We start from the raw sequence: 26,059 nt of genomic DNA on the forward strand, positions 1-26,059 counted from the left end.
GCCTGAGGCGTCCTTGTACAGCAGGGGGAATGTAGCTAGGGTCAGGTGAGAAGAGGAGGGGCCTGAGGTGTCCATGTACAGCAGGGGGAATGTAGCTAGAGTCAGGTGGGAAGGTAAAGTGCCTGAGGTGTCCTTGTACAGCAGGGGTAATGTAGCTAGGGTCAGGTGAGAAGAGGAGGGGCCTGAGGTGTTCTTGTACAGCAGGAGGACTATAGTTAGAGTCAGGTGGGAAGAGGAGGGGCCTGAGGTGTCCTTGTACAGCAGGGGGAATGTAGCTAGAGTCAGGTGGGAGGAGGAGGAGCCTGAAGTATCCTAGTTCAGCAGGGGGAATGTAGCTAGGGTCAGGTGAGAAGAGGAGGGGCCTGAGGGGTCCTTGAACAGCAGGGGGAATGTAGCTAGGGTCAGGTGAGAAGAGGAGGGGCCTGAGGTGTCCTTGTACAGCAGGAGGAATGTAGCTAGAGTCAGGTTGGAAGGGGAGGAGCCTGAGGTATCCTCTTACAGCAGGAGGAATGTAGCTAGAGTCAGGTGGGAAAGGGAGGAGCCTGAGGTGTCCTAGTACAGCAGGGGGAATGTAACTAGGGTCAGGTGAGAAGAGGAGGTGCCTGAGGTGTCCTTGTACAGCAGGAGGAATGTAGCTAGGGTCAGGTGAGAAGAGGAGGGGCCTGAGATGTCCTTGTACAGCAGGGGGAATGTAGCAAGGGTCAGGTGAGAAGAGGAGGGGCCTGAGGTGTCCTTGTACAGCAGGGGGAATGTAGCTAGGGTCAGGTGAGAAGAGGAGGGGCCTGAGGTGTCCTTGTACAGCAGGGGGAATGTAGCTAGGGTCAGGTGAGAAGAGGAGGGGCCTGAGGTGTCCTTGTACAGCAGGGGGAATGTAGCAAGGGTCAGGTGAGAAGAGGAGGGGCCTGAGGTGTCCTTGTACAGCAGGGGGAATGTAGCTAGGGTCAGGTGAGAAGAGGAGGGGCCTGAGGTGTCCTTGTACAGCAGGGGGAATGTAGCAAGGGTCAGGTGGGAAGGTAAAGGGCCTGAGGTGTCCTCAAATTATTATGGCAAAAAAATGAGACAGTGAAGGACACTTCACAGTATGTGCCCTGGGTGGCGGGTTAATATTGGCTGCAGAATAAGATATGGTATGCAGGCTCCTTTTGTGGAAAGTTAACTCTCACAGGTGTCCATCCTTGTCTCCGTATCTCCCACCGGTTCTGCTCCTTCTTAAAGCAAGCTTGTGAGTTTAAAAAAGGGAGAATCAGATGCTCAGCGGTGGTCTGGCTCTAGAGCAGGGGTCCCCAAACGTTTTGGGTCGAGGGCCGGGTCAACATACTTCAGACTGCTGGGGGGCCAGAGTATATATAAAATGATGTAGAAGTATTTGCGGGCCAGACAGTGAAGCATACCCAGGTGACAACCTGCAGTCCAATTGGACAGCAGTGTCACCTGATGTGGAATTTGATTGGAAACCAGCGAATTACTGCTTTCTGGCTTCATTCTATTAGTGTTGGGCGAACAGTGTTCGCCACTGTTCGGGTTCTGCAGAACATCACCCTGTTCGGGTGATGTTCGAGTTCGGCCGAACACCTGATGGTGTTCGGCCAAACCGTTCGGCCACATGGCCGAACTAAGAGCGCATGGCCGAACGTTCCCCGAACGTTCGGCTAGCGCTGTGATTGGCCGAACGGGTCACGTGGTTCGGACCCGAACGCGCTCTGATTGGCCGAACTGTCACGTGGTTCGGGTAAATAAATACCCGAACCACGTCATATCTCCGCCATTTGTCTGTGGGTTTAGCTTTGGGTAGGCAGGCAGGGTAGTTCGCGCTCCAGCCACGCTAGCCAGGGTCCCCCCAGTCATTGTGTCGCTGCTGGGAATAGTAGTACACCGCTCGCTCAGCCACACTATATAGCATTGTGTTTACTGTCACTCTGTGTACCTCGCTCAGCCACACTATATAGCATTCTGTTTACTGCCACTCTGTGTCTGCTGGGAATAGTAGTACACCGCTCGCTCAGCCACACTATATAGCATTCTGTTTACTGCCACTCTGTGTACCTCGCTCAGCCACACTATATAGCATTCTGTTTACTGCCACTCTGTGTCTGCTGGGAATAGTAGTACACCGCTCGCTCAGCCACACTATATAGCATTCTGTTTACTGCCACTCTGTGTACCTCGCTCAGCCACACTATATATCATTGTGTTTACTGCCACTTTGTGTCTGCTGGGAATAGTAGTACACCGCTCGCTCAGCCACACTATATAGCATTGTGTTTACTGCCACTCTGTGTACCTCGCTCAGCCACACTATATAGCATTCTGTTTACTGCCACTCTGTGTACCTCGCTCAGCCACACTATATATCATTGTGTTTACTGCCACTCTGTGTCTGCTGGGAATAGTAGTACACCGCTCGCTCAGCCACACTATATAGCATTCTGTTTACTGCCACTCTGTGTACACTCTGTTTTTCTTTTGAAATTTTACAATCAATTTTCTCAAAAACTATAAGCTCTTTTTCAAATATTTTTTTTCCTCTTGTACCCACTCCCAAGGTGCACATACCCTGCAAATTTGGGGTATGTAGCATGTAAGGAAACTTTACAAAGCACGAAAGTTCGGGTCCCTATTGACTTCTATTATGTTCGGAGCTCGGCGCGAACACCCGAACATCGCGGCGATGTTCGGCGAACGTTCGCGAACCCGAACATCTAGGTGTTCGCCCAACACTACATTCTATATGCGGATCACCAATATTTAAAGATGTAGCTGACCGCATCTATAATACATTTTGTGTGTGTGGGGCCGATAAAAAAGCCTCAGGGGGCCACATTCGGCCCACGGGCCTTAGTTTGAGGACCACTGCTCTAGAGAAATACACTGGATTCTTCAGAGTCTTCCCAGGTTCCTTCCTCCAGACCACCGCTGGATGCCGGGACCCCCTGGAACTTTGTGAGCATGGTCCTGGAGGGCACAGCCTTCATGGGGCGCAGCTGCAGAATGGATTAGAGCGGAATGACAGCAAGGGACCTGAAGGAGTACGAGGGGGCTGGGAGAAGCACCAGGTAAGTTAAACTAGGCTTAGGCAAATTCATTTCACTTAAAGCGGGATTGTCACCATAAAAATCAAACTTCAACAGCAACTGGTCTGAGTGTATTAAGTGATAAAGATGCTAATCCTGCATTCAAAACTTTCAAAACTTTTTCTGCTGTTATGGTTTGGAGTTATTACATACCTTAGGAGCACTGGCCTTTTAGTTGCCATTGCCAAACAGTTGCATGCTGGTTTTTTTTAATCTATAATATATTCCTCCCTCACTTTATTTCCCCCTCCTTCTAATGACATAAGACAGAGCACTTCCTAGTATAGACCTCAGTGGGAGTGTCTGAAGACTCTGGGAGGAGGGCGGGTAACGAATACACAATTAGCAAGAGGAGAAAAAAGAGTGAGGGAGGAAATGATGTCAGGAGGTCAAAGGTAACCAAGATGGAAACGGTCTAGACTAGAATAGGATTCTCTGCTTTTCCTTTATAAAATTCACAGGAATCATAACGTGGACAGTGCAATACATCTGTTATGTAAGTAGAACTAGTATTTATCTACTTATATTTGTGTTTTTTATTTCTAGGGTGTCACTTGCTCTTTAAAGTGGATCTGAGATGAAAAACGAACTATAACAAGTAACTTGTCTATATATCTTATCTAAAGTTTAGATAGTTTACACAGCAAATCTAGCTGCAAACAGCTTTAATAGAAAATGATTATTTCTTCCTGTGATACAATGACAGCAGCCATGTTGTTTGTAAACATTACACACAGGTAGGCTTATCTGCACCATCAGCACTCAGACTGTGAAAAAAACCTAATCCCCCCCCCCCCTCCTCCCTCCTTCCCTCTTCCTCGGAAATCTCTGGCTAGTAACACCTCCTTCTCCCCCTGCCCAGACTGAGCTCCCATGAGCCCTTGCTACTGCCAAGGCTCTCTGAAAACCTGTAGGCGCGGTTTATTTAGTTTATAGGGAATTAGAGTATTAAAACAAAAACAAAAAAGTATTTGGCTTGAGGAATGCCCTATAAACAATAGGAAAGGAACACAATTATGCAATGAGTAAAAGTTCACCTCAGATCCACTTTAAGGTAAGCTCCTACATTGGTTGTGATCACATAACCTACCTATTGCTGGCCACATGATTGGCGCCAGGAACAGCCTGGCCATTTTACAGATGAGGTTGGTATTAAACCTCCTTATTGACCCCATCTCCCAGTCCACCTGTGTGTGGGGGACTTGTTAATGGAGAATAGGCTCATTCTAGAAGGGATTGCCTCTTACAGCCGAGGCTTATGGCCTGACTACATAACTAAATTACAGTAATATGGCCATCAGCTAATATCCAAGATAACCTTCCCTAGCAGCACAGACGGCAGACGGACTGTATTGGAGTGACTCAATAAGGAGCTGGATGGTTGCTAGAGATATCTGAAGTTCTGCAGACTGGAGTGCATTTGACAGTTGCTAATGGATGCGGGTTGGTGGATCCATCCATGGAACATGTTGATCAAGGTGATTCTTGATTGGGTTAAGGACTGGGCAATTTGGAGGCCAGCCGGTGCAAGGCCATTGTCTACACTCATGCCAAAATTTCAGCCTTTTTTTAATTTATTTTTTACTATATACTATATACCTTCATGATCATGACTGTGGTCACCATCCATTTGCCTCAGAGCGCCACTTACAACAGGGTTCATTGCACAGTTGTTTTGACAATCATTTGGAAGCCCCCCAGGATGGTTGGGGGCACCATGTTGTGTGCCGGTTGGCACTAACCTGCACAACCGATGTTGGTAGCCATGATTATGCCTTTTATCACTTGCACTTTTTTCCATGTCAGCCTCATTTGCTATAGTACAGAAATCAGGAACTCCTATATTGCCTGACGAAGATGGTTCTACTCGTGAAACGCGTTGCACAGTGGATTGCACCCTAAAACATTTTTGGTTTGCTTGAATTAGACGATTTGTGTCATTGACTGAGAGATGACTCCTCCCATTTTTAAACTGATGGTTGTTTATTTTATTCTTCTTGGTGCCTCTTTTACTCAAATTTCTGCAATTTTCTTGTCCACCCTTGGTGGAGGCATGTTACCCCTCCTCACCTGCCTTTACAGTGGTTGCCCTTTTTGTAACCCACACTTGACTTGTAAGCATAATTTCAATATCGCTCTTCCATCATTAAAACAAGTTTTTAGTTATTACACTATAGTGGTATATACTCTCACTGTTCCCCTTCGGTCACAATTGCTCTATTGGTACTGACAAGTGGCTGACATCCCACCTTCTACACCCATTAAATCTTCACGTAACACATGCATTTGTTCAATGTGGTCCCTAACGTCAGAGTTAGGAGGCGGTCATTATAATGTGACTTGACGTGTGTATCTGCCCCTACGAAAGATGCCTACTCTGACCTTATGTACCAGGTAGTGTGCCTTATTCGATAAGATCTGCTTAGATGAAGAGCCTCTTTGAAGCAGAAGACAGCCTCCTCCGCCCAACCAAAGAGTGGTCTATCTCCAATTCACAGGAATTGGGATTCTCCTGGTTTGTGGGGGGCAAGCCTTAGCAGCGATCTTGCTGGCAGGGTTTCGTGGGGTTTTAACAGTAATTAAGCAGAAGACTTCAACTTTATGATCAAAAACATCTCTGGTGAGATTCTTGAATCCAATTACCATCATAATTTCATCAAGCATCTTCTTCATATCTCTCCAATTTATCAAACCCAATTGCCACCCTTCTTGAAACTAACCGTGATTATTAATTTAGTCTTCCGCACAGACCACACCAAGTTCTCCCCTCGCCTGACTCTTCGGGTCGTTGCTAATCCTTCCACCATCGTAAAACGCTCTCATCATCCAATTACAAAGAAGCAAAACTGCTCCCGTATCCCTTTATCAAATTATATACGCATTTTACATAATTAAGATGCATTACTATTCTTCAGCATATCATAATGTAATCATTAAGCTACAAATTATACCAAAATATTCCGTGATTATCTGACTCGAGCGGCTTTTCTTAATTTAGTTAATGCAACCATTAAATACCGTAAGTTAAAGAGCACCAGGGTAGTAATTTTAGTTATGTATAAACACTGAGAAATTCTGAACAGTTACAAATTACATTTTTCAAGTGCTCCACTTGTTCTGAAAACATTTGAACGCAAGCATTCAATGCATCGAGCTAGCGTTACATAAAAGCCCCGAGGGATGTTTTTGCATTTTTTTTTCTTTACCCACGTACAAAAGGCAACTGGCGTTTGTTAAGCCTTTTTGCAAACACCTGTTTTAATTGTGTTGGTTTGTCTTGTGCTTGAAGCCTTGACGAGTTAACCTTCTTTCTTTCTTTCTGTTAATAGGGGACACCTGACGACTTCCTAGTACTTATTGTTAATCACAACACGTTGAGATGGAGGGGGTTGCGTTACGAGAAAGAAAGGCTGACGAGGAGGTATGTTCGGAGGGGATTAAATGCTTTTCCACCACTTGAAATCTCAGAATAGAGAGACGAGTGAGCCAAATGGAATTACAGAGCCAATAAGATGCCCCAAAAATTCCTCTCCTGGGTGTTGTTTTAATTTCTGGACTCAGAGATGGGCGGGGCTAGGAATATTTTTGAAGATAAGCGGTATAAAGCCACCCAGCGTTGCCCAGGGCATCTCTAATTGGCCGAGATTTTTGTACTATTTTTTAGCTTGTGATTAGAACCATGGAAAGCTGTCAGGGATTCTGGCCTCCCGCTGAGACACAGGCTGCCATGCATGTGAATTAGGTGATTCAGTGAATGCATGAGCATCTATTAGGGTAAGTGGCACGTTGGGATTTTCTGCAGTACATTCAACCGGTGATTGTAAAAGCAGCCTGGATATGACAAGTGCTATTTATTTATTGAGTTTAGCCAACCACATGACACCCACTTGTTCCGAGCCATTGTGCACATGTGGAGGCAGGGCGGGTGTCTGGGCGGCCAGCTGAACTCACAGCTGAAAGGCAGAACATGGGAAACGTCTCGCCTCGAGAAAAAGATCTGTCCTTCTGTCCAGCCAGTCCTGTAAGCCAAATCCAAAAAAAGCTTTAAGCTACGCAGCACCATCTCCACCACCACTATCTTCATTCTCTAGCGGAGTAACAGAGGCTGGGCTGCTGATAGGACGATGCCAGTCAGCAGGTAGTGTAATCAGATGCCTTTTATCTGCTCACCACTCCTGTAGACAAACTTACAATGTGAAAGGAAATCTAAAATGTGTATTAAGGTGGCCATACACTGGTTGATTTGCCATCAGATTCGACCAACAGATAGATCCCTCTCTGATCGAAGCTGATCAGAGGGGGATCGTATGGCTGCCTTTACTGCAAACAGATTGTGAATCGGTTTCAGCCTGAAACCGATCACAATCTGTGGAGCTGCCTCTGCTGCCCCCCCCCCCCCCCCCCGCATACATTACCTGCTCCGGCCGGCGCGAGTACCCCCCCCCCCCCCCCCCCGGTCTCCGCTGTCTTCTTCTCCGCTCTGGTCTGGTCTCCGGATCCTCCAGCAGGCTTCACTTCTTCCTGTCTGGGGGAAGTTTAAACAGTAGAGCGCCCTCTACTGTTTAAACTTCCTGCCGGGACAGGAAGAAGTGAAGCCTGCTGGGTCCGGATCCCAGCGCGGAGACGGAGCAGCGGTGACCGGGGGGATACGAGCCGGTGGAGCAGGTAATGTATTGCAGCTGTATTGCGTCGGTCGTCGGGCACTCGAACGCCGCTAGCGACGCGCTCCCTACCCGCGGGCGATCGGCGGTAATTTCCGGCACGGCGCAATCGACGGGATAGATCTATTTTGGGATGAAATAGATCAAAATTTAGCGTTAACATTAACGATTTGACAGCAGATTCGATCCCAGTGATCGAATCTGCTGTCGATCGGCGGGGAATCGGCCTAGTGTATAGCCAGCTTTAAGCAAAAGGTGGCTGTACACTAGTCGATGTGGCCAACAGATAGATCCCCCTCAGATCATTATCTGAGCAGAGAGGGATATATCTGATGAAATGCCTCCACACTCTGGGCACAGGACACCTCTGCTGCCCCAGCCTCCTCTCACCGGAGGTGGGAAAAGGTTGTGCATATAACAGGGGCACAAGGAAACAAAATTATAACGTTGTCATTTTCAAAATCATAAAAATTTGAAAACTATAACATGCTATTTTTTGCGGATGTACGCTATTACGCAGAAACCGCATTTCCCATCGGCAACCACAGTGAACTCCTGCCTTCTCTGATTGATACTTTTCAAGTCTTCTGATTGTCTTAAAATTTCCACGGAAATCCAATTTCTGCTGTAAAATTCTACATTCTCAGATTGGTCCAATGCTTCTAAGTTTTCAGAATGGGTTATATTTTCCGAGTCTCAGTAATGCAGTATTCCGCAGGTTTCCGATTTCTGCATACCGATTTCCGCTGTGGAAAGCCAGTTTTTGATCTGAAACCCGGAAATCAGTGGAATTTGGAAGCTCATCCCTACTGATGTTGTCGCAAAACCTTTGTAATGACCATCTGGAAACCCGGCGGAAGTGGCAACACTTTGTCCAGGGATCGCTGAACAGTAGCAATACTGCTGTATAAGGGTCCCTGGCAAATATACCCGTGGCTTGCACAGGTTTCATTGTTAAAAATTGTGTTTTTTTTGGGGGGGGGGATTAGATGCCAGAAGTTGGGGAGCACACAGCTTGGGGGTGATTTACAAGAAGACACGGCAAGTGTATCTTTAGGCTACTTTCCCACCAAGATGTTGCGTTTTAGGGGACGTTAAGGTCGCATAATGTGCCCCTAACGCAACGCATGGTGGTGTTGAAGTTGGACGTCAGATTGAGCTGCGTTATGCAGCTCTCAAAGCAGCCGCTCCAGGTTAGTGATAGGAAGTCCGGATCTTTTTAAGGATTCGGATCATTTGAATCGAATCATTGAAAAGATTCGGATCTTTGAACCAAATCATTTGAATCATTTTACTAGGGAAGCAGACTGGGGGCGAAATGACTAGCAGGACAGCACTTTCCCTGCACTGTACATTCTGTATGTTACTGTTTCTTCCAGACAGACATCCACTGTGAACCGAATCTTTCATTGTGATGATCCGGATGATTCGACTCACAAAAAAGATCTGGATCAAATGAACGATTTGTTCATGATCCGGACAACACTACAGTCCCACCACAAGTCTCCACAGTGCAGTGAATATTAATTAGCCATGTGGCTGGCTGCAGAGGAGGAGGGGAGACCTCCTCCTCCAACATTACTGAGCATGTGCAAACAGTCTAACGCTGCTTAGCCCAGTATAACGTACAGCATGCAGCACTTTGTTTAAACGTGCTGCGTTACTATGTAACGCAACGTGTGCACTGTGAACAGCACATTGATTTTACAGTGCTGTGAGTCTTAGAGGAGAGGAGGATCCAGTGAATGTGTGATAAACATCGGAGGCAGTGGCGTAGCAATAGGGGTGCAGAGGTAGTGACCGCATCGGGGGCCCTTGTGCTAGAGGGGTCCGAGGGGCCCATCCCTCAAACACAGTATTAGCTTTGTATTGGTCCTTTGCTGATAATATTCACTTCTATATTTGATTTGAATAGTAGTGATCATTAACACACTGTTTCCCATCCCCTTCTTGCACCTCTGACACTGATTAACTCGTTAGTGAACAGAGGCGCCAACAGGATAAAAACAAACACTAAAAGTTTAAAATATTCTGGGAGGAAGTGGTGGACTTACCTCCAAATGCAAACCAGACAACTGTCTGTCATATACAAAATAAATACTTTATTGGTACCGAAATGGATGCTCTGCCACTGTGGTTGTCCTTGGTTGGTTTTAGAGTGTTGTATCAATTGTTATCTATAGCATGCTTGGGGGGGGGGGGGCAATGCTAAACTTGCACTGGGCCTATGGCTTCTTAGTTACCCCACTGACCGGAGGTCCGCTTTAAAGAGAACCAGAGATGAAGCATCCTCTTGTATTTTACCTTATAAATCAGTGAGAACATGACAGTAAACACCTAATCTGCTCTTTGTTACATTGTTCTCTGTTTAATTTGCCTGTTATCACCTCTAAGATAAGAATCCCGACTAAGCAGTCGGTCTGGCTTTGCTACAGAATAATTATAGCTGAGACTGTGTTCTTTGCTGTCTTCAAGTCCAAGCCTGCCCCCTGCTGGCTTTGCTCAGGAATCATTATAGCTGAGTCATTATAGCAAAGCCAGACTCAATGCTCAGTCCGGGATTCTTATCTCAGCTAGATAACAGACACTTTTAGCAGTGAGGATGGAACAGAGAGCATGGTAAATGTTTTCTCTAATGTTCCCACTGATTTCTATGGTAAAATACATAAGGGTGCTTCGTCTCTGGTTCACTTTAAGCAGGTCCATGAGGTTGTTCGTTGATCTCACCATAAACACGAAACCAGATCTGGTAACAGAGACTCCACCAGAATCCATAAAGAATCATCATCCAAGGTACACTTAAAGTGATCCTTAAGTGAACTATAAAAAATGAGATTTACTTGCCTGGGGCTTCCCTCAGCCCCCGGCAGCCGGTCGGTGCCCTCGCAGCCCCGCTCTGACGCTCCAGGACCCGCCGGCGAACACTTCCGGTTTGGCCGTCACCTGCCGACAGGCATGGGAACGCGAGTGATTCTTCGGCCTCCTGGCCGCAATAGCAGCATAGGGGGCGATATACAGGCTGGGAACGCGAAGAATCACTCGCGTTCCCATGCCTGTCGGCCGGTGACGGCCAAACCGGAAGTGTTCGCCGGCGGGTCCTGGAGCATCAGAGCGGGGGTGAGTAAAGCCCCAGGTGAGTAAATCTCATTTTTTATAGTTCACTTAAGGTTCACTTTAAAGAGGAACTGTCGTGAAAATCTTAAAATTTAAAACACATACAAATAAGAAGTACGTTTCTCCCAGAGTAAAATGAGCAATTCATTACTTTTCTCCTATGTTGCTGTCACTTACAGTAAGTTGTAGAAATCTGACATTACCGACAGGTTTTGGGCTAGTCCATCTTTTCATGGGGGATTCTCAGCATGGCCTTTATTCTTTAATAAGACATTCTCTGAAAATAATTAATAAAAAGATGCTGGCCAGGCTCCCTGCTTGCTGCACACTATTTTGGCAGTTGGACGGAGCAACTGCCGTTCACTAAGTGCTTTTAAAAATGAAGAAAACCCTGAGAACCCCCCTATGAGAAGTTGGACTAACCCAAAACCTGTCGGTAATGTCAGATATCTACAACATACTGTAAGTGACAGCAACATAGGAGAGAAGTAATGTATAGCTCATTTTACTCTGGAAGAAACGTACTTCTTATTTGTATATGTTTAAAATTTTAAGATTTTCGCGACAGTTCCTCTTCAAGAGGAATTTTGGGGGACTCCTGTAAGTTAAAAACGTATCCTTCCACCGTTGGGCTTATCTAAGAATACTACCAGTTATTGGGCCAATCAGAGTGCGGGGATCACGTCCTCGTTAGTGATTGGACCTGCAGAGGCTCAGGGCGGGAGGAGACGAGCGCTTCTTATTAGCAGGAAGGAGGCATAAGGTAATAGCGTTCGCTATACTGCACTACCCCCAGCATAGCGTGTGCTCCTGTCTGTATATACGCGCTAAGCGGCCAATCACGCGGGGATCAGTGAATAATGGCGCACAGCGCCTATGCATAAAAATGGCGCCGCATTACAAAGATACGCTTATCGCTATTTATCGTTAGTACTGCATAATAATGTCGCACAGGGAAAAAAGAAGAAAAATGGCACACACTAACGTTATTTATCAATAGTGGCAGACACTAACGTTATTTATCAATAGTGGCACACACTAACGTTATTTATCAATAGTGGCACACACTAACGTTATTTACCAATAGTGGCACACACTAACGTTATTTATCAATAGTGGCACACACTAACGTTATTTATCAATAGTGGCACACACTAACGTTATTTATCAATAGTGGCACACACTAACGTTATTTATCAATAGTGGCACACACTAACGTTATTTATCAATAGTGGCACACACTAACGTTATTTATCAATAGCGCCGTTCATATGCCAAACAGCAGACGTTATTTAACTGCAAAACAGTGAATGGATTTAATGTAACACTGTCAAGGTTAGGGTTAGGCACCACCAGTGGGTCTTAGGGTCTGTTCATACTTGCTGCGTTTGTAGAACGCGTATAAATTCAAAGAAACGCAAGTTGAAAAAACGCATGCGTTTTTCTTGCGTTTGAATGCGTTTTCTATTGCGTTTTGCACAAACACGTGACCCAGGGGAAAAAAAAGAATTATGGGAACCGCAGAGGAAAACGGACGCTAAAAACGCAATAGTACGCGTTTTTGATACGCGTCCATAGACTTTCATTGCGTCCGTTTCTATGCGTGACGCACAGAACTGCGTGCAGCAATGCGGATGAGAAACGTATGCGTCTCATACGCATACATGTGAACTAGCCCATTCAAAAGCATTAGGAGCCGTTTCTATGCGTTTTTGGTACCCGTACGTGTTCCCTGAAAACGTCTAGGAACGCATATAGTCTGAACAGGCCCTAAGAGTTAGGCACCACCAAGGGGGTGGTTAGGGTTAGGTACAGGGAGGGTTCTGTGTGAGAGTAGGGTTAGGTATAGTTACAGTACAATATACACCACCAGGAGGGTGGTTAGGGTTAGGCACCACCGGGGGGGGGGGGGGGGTTTAGGGGTTAGGGATAGGTACAGAGAGGGTTCTGTGTGTTAACGCTAAATAACAATAAGGCTTTAACGTTAAATAGCGATAAAACGGCAAATGGATTAGCGGCAACACTGCGCGCCATTATTCACAGGCGCCATTTTCAGATGGATGCATATCGCGCGTAGCATGCAGCGCATTACATTTAAATCATGCTGTGGAAATAGAGCGAGTAACAGGAGATTACGCCATTTCCTTTACTGAATCAACCTCATAGAATATTGCCATTCTGGGGGAGATCAATAAACTTAAAGGACACCTGAAGTGAAAGGGATATGGAGGCTGCCATATTGATTTCCTTTTAAGCAATACCAGTTGCCTGGCTGTCCTGCTCAGCCTTCTGCCTGCAGTAGTGTCTGAATCACACCAGAAACCAGCATGCAGCTAATCTTGTCAGATCTGACAAAAATGTCAGAAACACCTGATCTGCTGCATGCTTGTTCAGGGTCTATGGCTAGAGGTGTGTACACACATGCGACTATAGTCGTTTGAAACGATCGTTCCCAGATCGTTTCAAACGACGATCGTTTAAAAAAAGCAGCCAACGACCATTAAGTCTAACGACGGACGAGCTAGATTGTTAAAAACGAACGATCTAGCTTGGCGGATTTTTCCCAACGACGATCGTTTGCAAAAGTAGTACATCGTTGGAAACGGTCGTTCGTACTAGGCTTGACATGCGCATTTCACTATTTCTCCATGAAACTTTTCATTTTTATGCGCAAGGGCAATAGTTGCTTTACGTGATGTAACGTTCGTTCCAACGATCAGATCGTTACACACCTTTTAAAGCTAACTTTACGTAGGTCGTTCTTTCGTCAATTAAAAGTTTGTTCGGCGTTGACAACTAGTGTTGGGCGAACAGTGTTCGCCACTGTTCGGGTTCTGCAGAACATCACCCTGTTCGGGTGATGTTCGAGTTCGGCCGAACACCTGACGGTGCTCGGCCAAACCGTTCGGCCATATGGCCGAACTAAGAGCGCATGGCCGAACGTTCCCCGAACGTTCGGCTAGCGCTGTGATTGGCCGAACGGGTCACGTGGTTCGGACCCGAACGCGCTCTGATTGGCCGAACGGTCACGTGGTTCGGGTAAATAAATACCCGAACCACGTCATATCTCCGCCATTTGTCTGTGGGTTTAGCTTTGGGTAGGCAGGCAGGGTAGTTCGCGCTCCAGCCACGCTAGCCAGGGTCCCCCCTGTCATTGTGTCACTGCTGGGAACAGTAGTACACCGCTTGCTCAGCCACACTATATAGCATTCTGTTTACTGCCACTCTGTGTACCTCGCTCAGCCACACTATATAGCATTCTGTTTACTGCCACTCTGTGTCTGCTGGGAATAGTAGTACACCGCTTGCTCAGCCACACTATATAGCATTCTGTTTACTGCCACTCTGTGTACCTCGCTCAGCCACACTATATAGCATTCTGTTTACTGCCACTCTGTGTCTGCTGGGAATAGTGGTACACCGCTCGCTCAGCCACACTATATAGCATTCTGTTCACTGTTCTGTGTCTGCTTGGAATAGTGGTACACCGCTCGCTCAGCCACACTATATAGCATTCTGTTTACTGTTCTGTGTCTGCTGGGAATAGTGGTACACCGCTCGCTCAGCCACACTATATAGCATTCTGTTTACTGTTCTGTGTCTGCTGGGAATAGTGGTACACCGCTCGCTCAGCCACACTATATAGCATTCTGTGCACTGTTCTGTGTCTGCTGGGAATAGTGGTACACCGCTCGCTCAGCCACACTATATAGCATTCTGTTCACTGTTCTGTGTCTGCTGGGAATAGTGGTACACCGCTCGCTCAGCCACACTATATAGCATTCTGTTTACTGTTCTGTGTCTGCTGGGAATAGTGGTACACCGCTCGCTCATCCACACTATATAGCATTCTGTTCACTGTTCTGTGTCTGCTGGGAATAGTGGTACACCGCCCGCTCAGCCACACTATATAGCATTCTGTTCACTGTTCTGTGTCTGCTGGGAATAGTGGTACACCGCTCGCTCAGCCACACTATATAGCATTCTGTTCACTGTTCTGTGTCTGCTGGGAACAGTAGTACACCGCTCGCTCAGCCAGAGTATATAGCATTGTGTTTACTGCCACTCTGTGTACACCGCTCAGCCAGACTATATACCATTGTTTACTGACACTCTGTGTACACCGCTCAGCCAGACTATATACCATTGTTTACTGACACTCTGTGTACACCGCTCAGCCAGACTATATACCATTGTTTACTGCCACTCTGATTCTGCTGGGAACAGTAGTACACCGCTCGCTCAGCCAGACTATATAGCATTGTGTTTACTGCCACTCTGTGTACACCGCTCAGCCAGACTATATACCATTGTTTACTGACACTCTGTGTACACCGCTCAGCCAGACCATTGTTTACTGAAACTCTGTGTACACCGCTCAGCCAGACTATATACCATTGTTTACTGCCACTCTGATTCTGCTGGGAACAGTAGTACACCGCTCGCTCAGCCAGACTATATACCATTGTTTACTGACACTATATAGCAGACTATATAGCATTGTGTGTACACCGCTCAGCCAGACTATATACCATTGTTTACTGACACTCTGTGTACACCGCTCAGCCAGACTATATACCATTGTTTACTGCCACTCTGATTCTGCTGGGAACAGTAGTACACCGCTCGCTCAGCCAGACTATATAGCATTGTGTTTACTGCCACTCTGTGTACACCGCTCAGCCACACTATATAGCATTGCGTACTCTGCCAGTCAGTGTGTATATTGCTGGGATCAGTAATACTCCACTCACCGTCAACCACTATATGAGCTCAACATGAGTTCCCCAGAGACCTCCGCTGTGAGCAGCACTCCCAACAACAGCAACAGCCAACGCCCCACGCAAGCTATAACATCCACCCCAGCAGCCAGTGGTCAGCAGCAGCCCTCCCCGGAGGAGAACGTTGTGTCCATCAGTCCGTCGCCAGAGCGATTAATGAGGGCTGCCATTGAGGAGATGATGGGGCCTGATGTGGAGGAGGAGGTCTGGCTCAGGCCAGCATCCCAAGTTAATGTTGAGGACGATGAGGGGTCTGTGTCTGGGGATGTTGGGGTGGCAGAGGTGGTGGGTGGGTCAGACTCAGGAGAAGAGTTGTATGATGAGGATGATGATCGGGACCATCTGTATGTGCCTCAGAGTCCGACCCCGGAAAACATGTTGTATCGTGTGTTTAGGTACTAAAATCTGCGTTCCCTCCCAGTAGTGTTGGGCGAACAGTGTTTGCCACTGTTCGGGTTCTGCAGAACATCACCCTGTTCGGGGTGACTATATAGCAGACTATATAGCATTGTGTTTAATGCCACTCTGTGTACACGGCTCAGCCACACTATATAGCATTGTGTTTACTTCCACTCTGTGTCTGCTGGGAACAGTAGTACACCGCTCACCCGCCACTGTATAGCATTGTGCTCTGTGTCACTGCTGACAATAGTGGTACACCGCTCACCCACCACTGTATAGCATTTCTGTACTGCCACTGTACTGCTGCCAGTCAGCGTGTACTTTAAGGATAAGTGAAATGAGGAAGAAATCCGGTGAAAGAGGGAGGGGCAAGGGAAGAGGTGTTTCCCCTGACGGTTCACGTACAGGCCACAGGGGAGCACCCAAGAAAACCCACTCAATACTGCCCATGTTGTCCAGGACAACAACCCTCACAGATCCAAAAGAACAGGACCAGATAATTACTTGGATGACCTCTCAAGCGTCCAGCAGTGGGTTAAGCAGCACCAGCACATCACGCACGAGGTCCGAGTCCTCAGCCAGTTAAAGTCTGGGCTTTCTTTGAAGACTGCACTGAGGATGTTACCATGGCGATTTGCAAGGTGTGCAAGACCCGCCTGAGCAGGGGGAAAAGTATTAACAACCTCTCCACCACCAGCATGAGCCGCCACATTCTATCCAAACATCCCACTCTGTGGGCAAACGCGGCAGGACAGGGTACCACCAGCAACACTGCCTCCCTTGGGTTCACCAGACTCACCACCAGACCCGCCTCAGCAGCAGCAGTAGCCCAGCCATTGCGTGGTTCACAACATTCACAAACATCAGACGATGCTGACACTGTCACTTTCCGGACTAGTGCTCTTGAGGTCTCCCAGTGTTCATCAAACACAACAACCAACAGCCCTTCGGTGTGCAGCGCTACGGTTGAGTTGTCTGTCTCTGAGATGTTTGAGCACAAGAGGAAATTGCCAGCAAATGACCCCCGGGCCGTGGCAGTAACAGCCAGCCAGCATAGCCAAGCTTCTGGCCTGCGAAATGCTGCCATATCGAGTGGTGGAGACAAACAGCTTCAAGGGCATGATGTCAGTGGCCATCCCACGTTACGTTGTTCCCAGCCGCTACCACTTTGCGCGCTCTGCAGTGCCTGAGTTGCATGAGCACGTGGTCAGCTAAATAACCCGAAGCTTGAAGAATGCCGTTGCCTGCAAGGTTCACCTCACCACTGACACCTGGACGAGTGCGTTCGGCCAGGGTCGATACATCTCCCTTACCGCGCACTGGGTGAACCTTGTGGAGCCTGGCAGCGATTCCTCACCTGCTACGGCGCGGGTGTTGCCCACGCCGCAAACAGCTGGATAACAACAGCAGCACCTACCTCTCTGACTCATTCTCCTCCAACGCATCTCAAAGCTGTACCTCATCCGGAAATGCTAACCCAGCACCAGCAGCAGTAGGATCGTGGAAGCAGTGCAGCACAGCTGTTGGCATGCGTCAGCAAGCGTTGCTGAAGCTGATCTGCCTTGGGGATAAGCAGCACACAGGGGAGGAAATTTGGAGGGGAATAAAGGAACAGACGGATTTGTGGCTGGCACCGCTGGACCTGAAACCGGGCATGAAGCTAGACACCTGGCACGAACTGGCAATGTACGCAATAGAGGTGCTGGCTTGCCCGGCAGCCAGCGTTATGTCGGAACGCTGTTTCAGTGCTGCCGGAGGCATCATCACAGATCGGCGTATCCGCCTCTCCACAGAAAATGCAGACCGTCTGACTCAAATTAAAATGAATCAATCCTGGATTGGAAACGACTACGCAACACTCCTGGACCCCAACCAAGTAACATGACCGATGAACATCTGGGATGGTTTAGCGTTTCCGGTCCCTGTTTATTGAACCTCTCATCTGTATTACATTTATGACTGCATGGCGGCAAAAAGCATTGCTGCTATATCCGCACGCTTTTTGTCCTCATGCAAGGCCTGGGTTGTTGTGTCTCACAAAGCGTGGCCTTCTCCTCCTGCGCCTCCTCCTGTTCCATCACGTGTGCTGCTGCTGCTGCTGCTGCTGCTGGGTTACCGTTGCCGCGTGGTCCCTGTTTATGGAACCTCTTATCTTTATTACATTTATGACTACATGGCGGTACAAAGCATGCTATCCGCACGCTTTTTGTCCTCATGCAAGGCCTGGGTTGTTGTGTCTCACAAAGCGTGGCCTTCTCCTCCTGCGCCTCCTCCTGTTCCATCACGTGTGCTGCTGCTGCTGCTGCTGCTGGGTTAGCGTTGCCGGTCCCTGTTTATGGAACCTCTTATCTTTATTACATTTATGACTACATGGCGGTACAAAGCATGCTATCCGCACGCTTTTTGTCCTCATGCAAGGCCTGGGTTGTTGTGTCTCACAAAGCGTGGCCTTCTCCTCCTGCGCCTCCTCCTGTTCCATCACGTGTGCTGCTGCTGCTGCTGCTGCTGGGTTAGCGTTGCCGCGTGGTCCCTGTTTATTGAACCTCTTATCTTTATTACATTTATGACTACATGGCGGTACAAAGCATGCTCTCCGCACGCTTTTTGTCCTCATGCAAGGCCTGGGTTGTTGTGTCTCACAAAGCGTGGCCTTCTCCTCCTGCGCCTCCTCCTGTTCCATCACGTGTGCTGCTGCTGGGTTAGCGTTGCCGCGTGGTCCCTGTTTATTGAACCACTTATCTTTATTACATTTATGACTGCATGGTGGTACAAAGCATGCTATCCGCACGCTTCTTGTCCTCATGCAAGGCCTGGGTTGTTGTGTCTCAAAGCGTGGCCTTCTCCTCCTGCGCCACCCTCCTCCTGTTCCATCACGTGTGCTGCTGCTGGGTTAGCATTACCGGTCCCTTTTCCTGGAACCTCTTATATGTATTACATTTATGACTGCATGCCGACAAAAAGCATGTTACCTGTGCAAAGAAAACAGACATTTCCCGCATTTAAAAGACAGTTTTCCCTTTGAAACTTTAAAATCGATTTTCTCAAAAACTATAAGCTCTTTTTGCTAAATTTTTTTTTCCTCTTGTACCCACTCCCAAGGTGCACATACCCTGTAAATTTGGGGTATGTAGCATGTAAGGAGGCTTTACAAAGCACAAAAGTTCGGGTCCCCATTGACTTCCATTATGTTCGGAGTTCGGGTCGAACACCCGAACATCGCGGACATGTTCGGCCTGTTCGGCCCGAACCCGAACATCTAGATGTTCGCCCAACACTATTGACAACGAATGATCATTGTCGCATGTGTGTACGTAGCTTAGAAGTATTAGAGGCAGAGGATCAGCAGGACAGCCGGGCAAATAGTATTGCTTAAAGGAAATAAATATGGCACCCTCTATATACCTCTCACTACAGTTCTCCTTTAAACAATACCAGTTGCCTGGCTGCCCTGCTGATCCTCTGCCTCTAATACTTTTCGCCATAGCCCCTGAACTAGCATGCAGCAGATCTGGCGTTTCTGACATTATTGTCAGATCTGACAAGATTAGCTGCATGCTTGTTTCTGGTGTGATTCAGACACTGCTGCAGCCAAATAGATCAGCAGGGCTGACAGGCAACTGGCATTGTATAAAAGGAAATAAATATGGCAGCCTCCATTGCCTTCTCACTTCAGTTGTCCTTTAATTGTATGTTTTTGGGATACTGCAAGAAAACTAGAGTGCTTGAAGGAAACCCTTCAAACACGTGGAGAACATACAAACTCCATGCAGATAGTGGACAGCTAAGTGGCATAGTGGACAGCACATCCTTCTAGCAGTGCTAGGTGGGAGCTTATAATAATAGCCCCACTGCTAATAATAATAATGCATGCCACTATAGGTGGTAAAGAGAACCTGTCCTCTCAGGTTTGGCTCTTTCGGCCTTATAGCGAATATGATGGCTAATGTTTTTTGCCATCTTCTGTTTTCCACAATTATTTGCACTTTTCCCTTTGTTATTTAATGAGCTCAGTGATAAAATCACCGGTGTCGTATCGTAAACGGGAGAGATTATTTTGACAAGTGAAAACAATGCGTGCCAAAAACAAAACGAGCTTTTAAATTGGGGATTTTTTTTGTGTGCGACAAATGGAAGGAGAAGCTGCCTGGAGAGGGAGAGGCGCCTCGCGCTTTTCATCTCTGATCGCAGCTGTCATTGGAGCACGCCGTGACAGGTGACATCCACTATTATGCAAATAGCGGGGTGCGCCAATCAGCCGAGCATCGTCCCGCCCCTCTCCCACCTCTAAAACGAAACGCCGAATGGAAGGCTGCGCGGCGGCATTGTTACCGATGACAACTGAAAAGTTCACTTTAAGCTTTTGTTGTTGAAATGCGTTTCCCATTTTCCATTTCTCAGATATCAGACGTTGGTGGGCCGACCCTTGCAGAAAAAACGCTGCGATGTGAATGAGACTTATGAGACATAATCACAGGTTCCCTGCGGGAAAACAACGCTCAGAGATATGCCCAGGAGAATAATATGCAAATAATATGCAAATGATTTACCACTGCTAAGGAGCACAATAAGATAAATTTTGTATTGTTTACTTATCGCACCCAGATTGCACCTTAGGCCCCATTCACATTAGAGCGTTTTGCCGGCAATTTCTGCAAAACACTCAAACGCTAGCGCTTTTTAAAGCGCTAGTGTAATAAAACCCTATGGGCCCGTTCTCACTTGGGGCGATTTGCGTTAATCGCCAGCGTTTAACGCAAATCACCAAACGCATAGCCTGCACCATTTTCAGGCGATTTCCTGGCGATCGTGTTTCAGTGCTATAGAAACACTAAACGCGATTGCAGGAAAAAACGTTGCAGTGTCCAGTGATTTTTTTGCACGTGAAATCGTGGTAAAATCACTCCCACAACGTTTTGCGCTTTCAAGTGTGAATGGGGCCTTTGGCTGGATACGCACACTATTGGATGAAAAACAGATCCTGTAAAATCTGATCCGCTATAGGTTTGTAAAGATCGGTTTGTTATATTGGACATCAATTTTTCATCGGGTTTTCCGTTCCGTTTTCCATTTTCTGCATTCAGAGCATGGAGACACAACATCGGTCAGATCGATTAGTGAAGATGAATCGCATAGGATAGCGCTTGTAGTGTGTGGGCCACTAGTCAATCCACTTTTGATCAACCACAATAAAGTTGATCGCCCAATAAAGTCGATGGCTTTGTCGATTGGATCAGAATCGCTAGATGTGTGGCTACCTTTAGATGTTGCAGCTTTCATTATCACCACTAGAGGTGACAGATACCTGCGTAAGGCACACGTCACCCGCTGTACCTGTCTGTGGCTGAGCTCACATGCCTGCTAAGGAAGGATTAAGCTCCAAGGCATCAGAATTGCTGAACTCGCCTGACTGGATGGGCTACCAGCTGCCTGTAAGGACAGGATGCTGTGTGTATGGGAGCCCCGCTCATCAGGGTGCCCTGTACTCTGCATGTAAGGACAGGATGTTCTGTGTATGGGAGCCCCGCCCATCAGGGTGCCCCGCCCATCAGGGTGCCCTGTACTCTGCATGTAAGAACAGGATGTTGTGTGTATGGGAGCCCCGCCCATCAGGGTGCCCCGCCCAGCAGGCTGCCCTGTACTCTGCATGTAAGGACAGGATGTTGTGTGTATGGGAGCCCCGCCTATCAGGGTGCCCTGTACTCTGCATGTAAGGACAGGATGCAGTGTGGTTGGGAGCCCCGCCTATCAGGGTGCTCTGTACTCTGCATGTAAGGACAGGATGCTGTGTGTATGGGAGCCCTGCCTAACAGGCTGCCCTGTACTCTACATGTAAGGACAGGATGTTGTGTGTATGGGAGACCCGCTCATCAGGGTGCCCTGTACTCTGCATGTAAGGACAGTATGTTGTGTGTGAGTCCGTGGGAGCTCCGCCCACCAGAGTGAACTATCAGGCCTGAGATAAGTGGCATTAATAGAGGAAATAGAGGACTGACCAGGGGCGTAGCAATAGGGGGTGCAGCAGTAGCGACCGCATCGGGGCCCTTGGGCCAGAGGGGCCCCGGAGGGCCCTCCCTCAACTACAGTATTAGTTCTCTATTGGTCCTGTGCTGGTAATAATCACTTAGTGGTGATCATTAACAAGCTGTTCCCCATCCCCTTCTTGCACCTCTGACACTGTAGTTGCCATTGGCAGGTTTTGGTGCGCCGTATTAATTGTTATGTATAGAGTGCCTGGGGGGCCCCATTGTAAAACTCGCATCGGGGCCCACAGCTCCTTAGCTACGCCACTGGGACTGACGATCAGACAAACACAATAAACCGTCTCTCATGCAAGAAGTTCGACACCCACCCAGAAATATACGGCTATTAGTCTATAATGACCTCATATAGCATGGCTATAGAGAGGGGAGGGGCTTGCTTCCATTCTACAGATAACACAGAGCTCCAGCAGATTACAAAGAGGGATTCCGACTCTACTGATGCTGAGATCTCACACGATATTCCTCGCTGGATGCAGTTCCTCTTACTGTGTATGGAAGCCTTATGGGGAATTGTAGCAAATCCACTCAAATTTACGTATTACAAATATTCTGACTGTCTCACTAAGAGGAAGCCATACTGTTTTTCACCCTCATCTTTTATAAATAAAAATACAGAAAATGCAGGTTTAAAACCCGAGGTAAGCGGTATATGGCGGCTGCTATATTTATTTCCAGGGATGCTGAAATCGGATCCGGATGAAATCTGGATAGTGGTGATCCGGATTTCATCCTGTTAAATTCAAGTCACCTGTGCGGGGTGGGCGGGGGTTTAATCTTACCTATGATGACGTCTTCTTTGGTCCGTCCCTCGGCGCCTCCCACGATGCGGTCCACGCGCGTCATGTGACTACAAACACTTCCTCCTTCCGGGTTGAAGGAGGCAGTGTGTAGTCACGTGACGCCGGATTGGACCGCATCCTGGGAGGCGCCGAGGGACGGACCAAAGAAGACGTCATCATAGGTAAGATTAAACCCCCCGCCCACCCCGCACAGGTGACTTGAATTTAACAGGATGAAATCCGGATCACCACTCGGCCCTCCAGCTGTTAAGGAACTACAAATCCCACAATGCATTTGCCTTTATGAGTCATGACTGTGGCTGTCAGACTCCTGCAATGCATTCTGGGACTTGTAGTTCCTCAACACCTGGAGGGCCAAGTTTGCCCATGCCTGTACTAGATAGACCCGATAGGGAGCGATCTGATAAGTATTTCCTCAGAACCTAAAAAATGTTTGCCTGGACAGCCTTATGAGTTTGGAAATGCAGATTGTGAACCCGCCCCTCAACCACTCATTCCATGTGCAGCCCCCCTTCCATTATTAACATACAAGTACAGCAGCCCCCATGTACAGCAACCTCGGGCAACATCTCCCTTCTACCATCATTGCTTTCCAGCAGTTCCGGGGGCGTGTTTAGCTATAAGGGACAACAAGGGATGATTTGCATATCCAGCAGTGATGCATTGTGGAAGGCATCATATGCTCACTCCAACCTGAAAAATCACAAATACCTTCAGTCTCAAGAAGGCAGATTTCTGTTTTGCAGGGATGGTTAGAAGGAGTGATCAGTGTTTTTTTCTGCCATTCTCGGCGAGTGCCTCTAGCTGTCATACCAAGAATAACTAATCCTTCATAATGCGGTTGATGTTCAGTTTCGCATTTGTTGTGACATTCACGGTCATGCCAGCCACGCACCGCCGCCATGTGTTTAAAGAGGAACTCCAGTAAAAATATTGTAATAAAAAGTGCTTCATTTTTACAATAATTATGTAAAAATGATTTAGTTAGTGTTTGCCCATTGTAAAATCTTTCCTCTCCCTGATTTACATTCTGACATTTATCACATGGTGACATTTTTACTGCTGGCAGGTGATGTCAATGGAAGGAAATGCTGCTTGATTTTTTGGCATATGGGAACAGCTGTAAACAGCTGTTATTTCTCACAATGCAACAAGGCTCCCACAGTCTGAAGTCAGAAGAACCATGGTCCTGACATCACACTGTGGGGAGGGGTTTTCAACACAATATCAGCCATACAGCGCCCTCTGATGGTCCTTTTGTGAAAAGGAATAGATTTCTCATGTAAAAGGGGGTATCAGCTCCTGATTGGGATGAAGTTCAATTCTTGGTCACGGTTTCTCTTTAATGCTCCATCACCTGCGACCTCCTTTATAATTGCCGCACCCCCAGTGAGATGCTAAACAGCTACCATAAAAATGCCACGGACTATAGACGCCAAGTTCCACCCACCAATCCTGCAAATGTAAATGTAAGGTGTCTATACATTACTCAATTTGTGGCATTGCTATCCAGCCAATTAAATCATAATGATTGAATCTGGCAGAGATTGATGCTGCAACATGGCCACCCGATTGTTTTGATCGATTTTTGGGAAGATCTCCCTCAATAGGCCTCAGTCAGATGCACGGCGATATTATTCTGATGAGTGACGGACCCCTGACCGATCTCCACTAAAGCGTAATGTGCCCCCCCGAGCCCAAATCGCGTACATAAGAAGGGGTCAATGGGATACAGGTGCCCCCAGTGGCAGTGGAGAGAAGACAGAGGACAGGTGAGCTGTCTCCACACTCATCATGGGCCCGACGGAAGGGGGCATATTAAAGGGGGGCCCTCCAGGTGGCGGCGGTGAGGCTAGGTAGATTTCCAGCGGATTTCATGATGAAATCTGTTGGAAATAGTTGTTTAGTGTGTAGGCAGGAAACCGATCAGATTTTATCAGAGAGCGATCTATCAGATGGTCTATCTGGTGGATATTTTAAGTTATTTTTTTCTCTTGTCTATGATTGGTTGCTGTATTGTGACAGGAACAGTTCTCATGTCAGATGTGTTGATCAGTGAGGTTTCACAGGGTGATGGTTGGCAGAAGGTGACATAACCAGTGGACAGAACATGACGGCACTTGTGTGCTGGACCGCGCTATGGGCGGAGGACCTCCTTCCTGCAGATTAGGAGAGGCACTGCACTCTGTACAGCCATACTTAGCTGCAGGCACGAGACAGGGGGACTCAGAGGAGACAGACAGATTTGCAGAGGATGAATGTGACAGATAGAGACAGCAGATTACAGAAAATATTTCACTGTAGTCCTGATGGACATTCCACGTGTGACACTTCACCAAATTCCCCACATCTGCAACGCAAAGTACATGATGGTAGCTGTGAGGTCAGTGGTCATGAGGTATGCAGGTGTCGTTGTCTTGTCTGAACTTTTATTAAAGCCTTAGACCAGAGGAGTATGAGAAGAATGTAGCTTCCCAGGCCGTCTAATCTGTTACAATATATTTCAGTTGTAATACAGTAGCCACATGCCTATACTGTAATTCATAGCTCCCAAGTGTCCCTCTTTTGGAGGGACAGGCCCTCTTTGGGAACCAAGTCCCTCTGTCCCTCTTTCAGGACTCCTGTACAGATCTATGTAAATAAATGTTACATAGTTACATAGTTATTTTGGATGAAAAAAAACATACGTCCATCGAGTTCAACCAGAGAACAAAGTACAACACCAGCCTGCTCCCTCACATATCCCTGCTGATCCAGAGGAAGGCGAAAAAACCCTTACAAGGCATGGTCCAATTAGCCCCAAAAGGGAAAAATTCCTTCCTGACTCCAGATGGCAATCAGAAAACATCCCTGGATCAACATCATTAGGCATTACTTAGTAATTGTAGCCATGGATGTCTTTCAACGCAAGGAAAGCATCTAAGCCCCCTTTAAATGCAGGTATAGAGTTTGCCATAACGACTTCCTGTGGCAATGCATTCCACATCTTAATCACTCTTACTGTAAAGAACCCTTTCCTAAATAAATGGCTAAAACGTTTTTCCTCCATGCGCAGATCATGTTCTCTAGTCCTTTGAGAAGGCCTAGGGACAAAAAGCTCATCCACCAAGCTATTATATTGCCCTCTGATGTATTTATACATGTTAATTAGATCCCCTCTAAGGCGTCTTTTCTCTAGACTAAATAAAC

At 47.3% G+C, this 26,059-nt stretch overlaps 1 long non-coding RNA gene across 1 annotated transcript in view; it reads left to right on the plus strand.

The window, feature by feature from the left end:
* The first annotated feature begins 6,419 nt into the window (after nt 1–6,419).
* LOC137519522 (uncharacterized) overlaps nt 6,420–26,059 on the plus strand; it is a 208,506-nt gene continuing 188,866 nt past the window's right edge. The window contains exon 1 of the long non-coding RNA XR_011020999.1: nt 6,420–6,492. This is a non-coding gene — a long non-coding RNA (uncharacterized lncRNA). The remainder of the gene's footprint in view (nt 6,493–26,059) is intronic.

Source organism: Hyperolius riggenbachi, chromosome 5 (assembly GCF_040937935.1).
Source record: "Hyperolius riggenbachi isolate aHypRig1 chromosome 5, aHypRig1.pri, whole genome shotgun sequence".
Classification (NCBI taxonomy): domain Eukaryota; kingdom Metazoa; phylum Chordata; class Amphibia; order Anura; family Hyperoliidae; genus Hyperolius; species Hyperolius riggenbachi.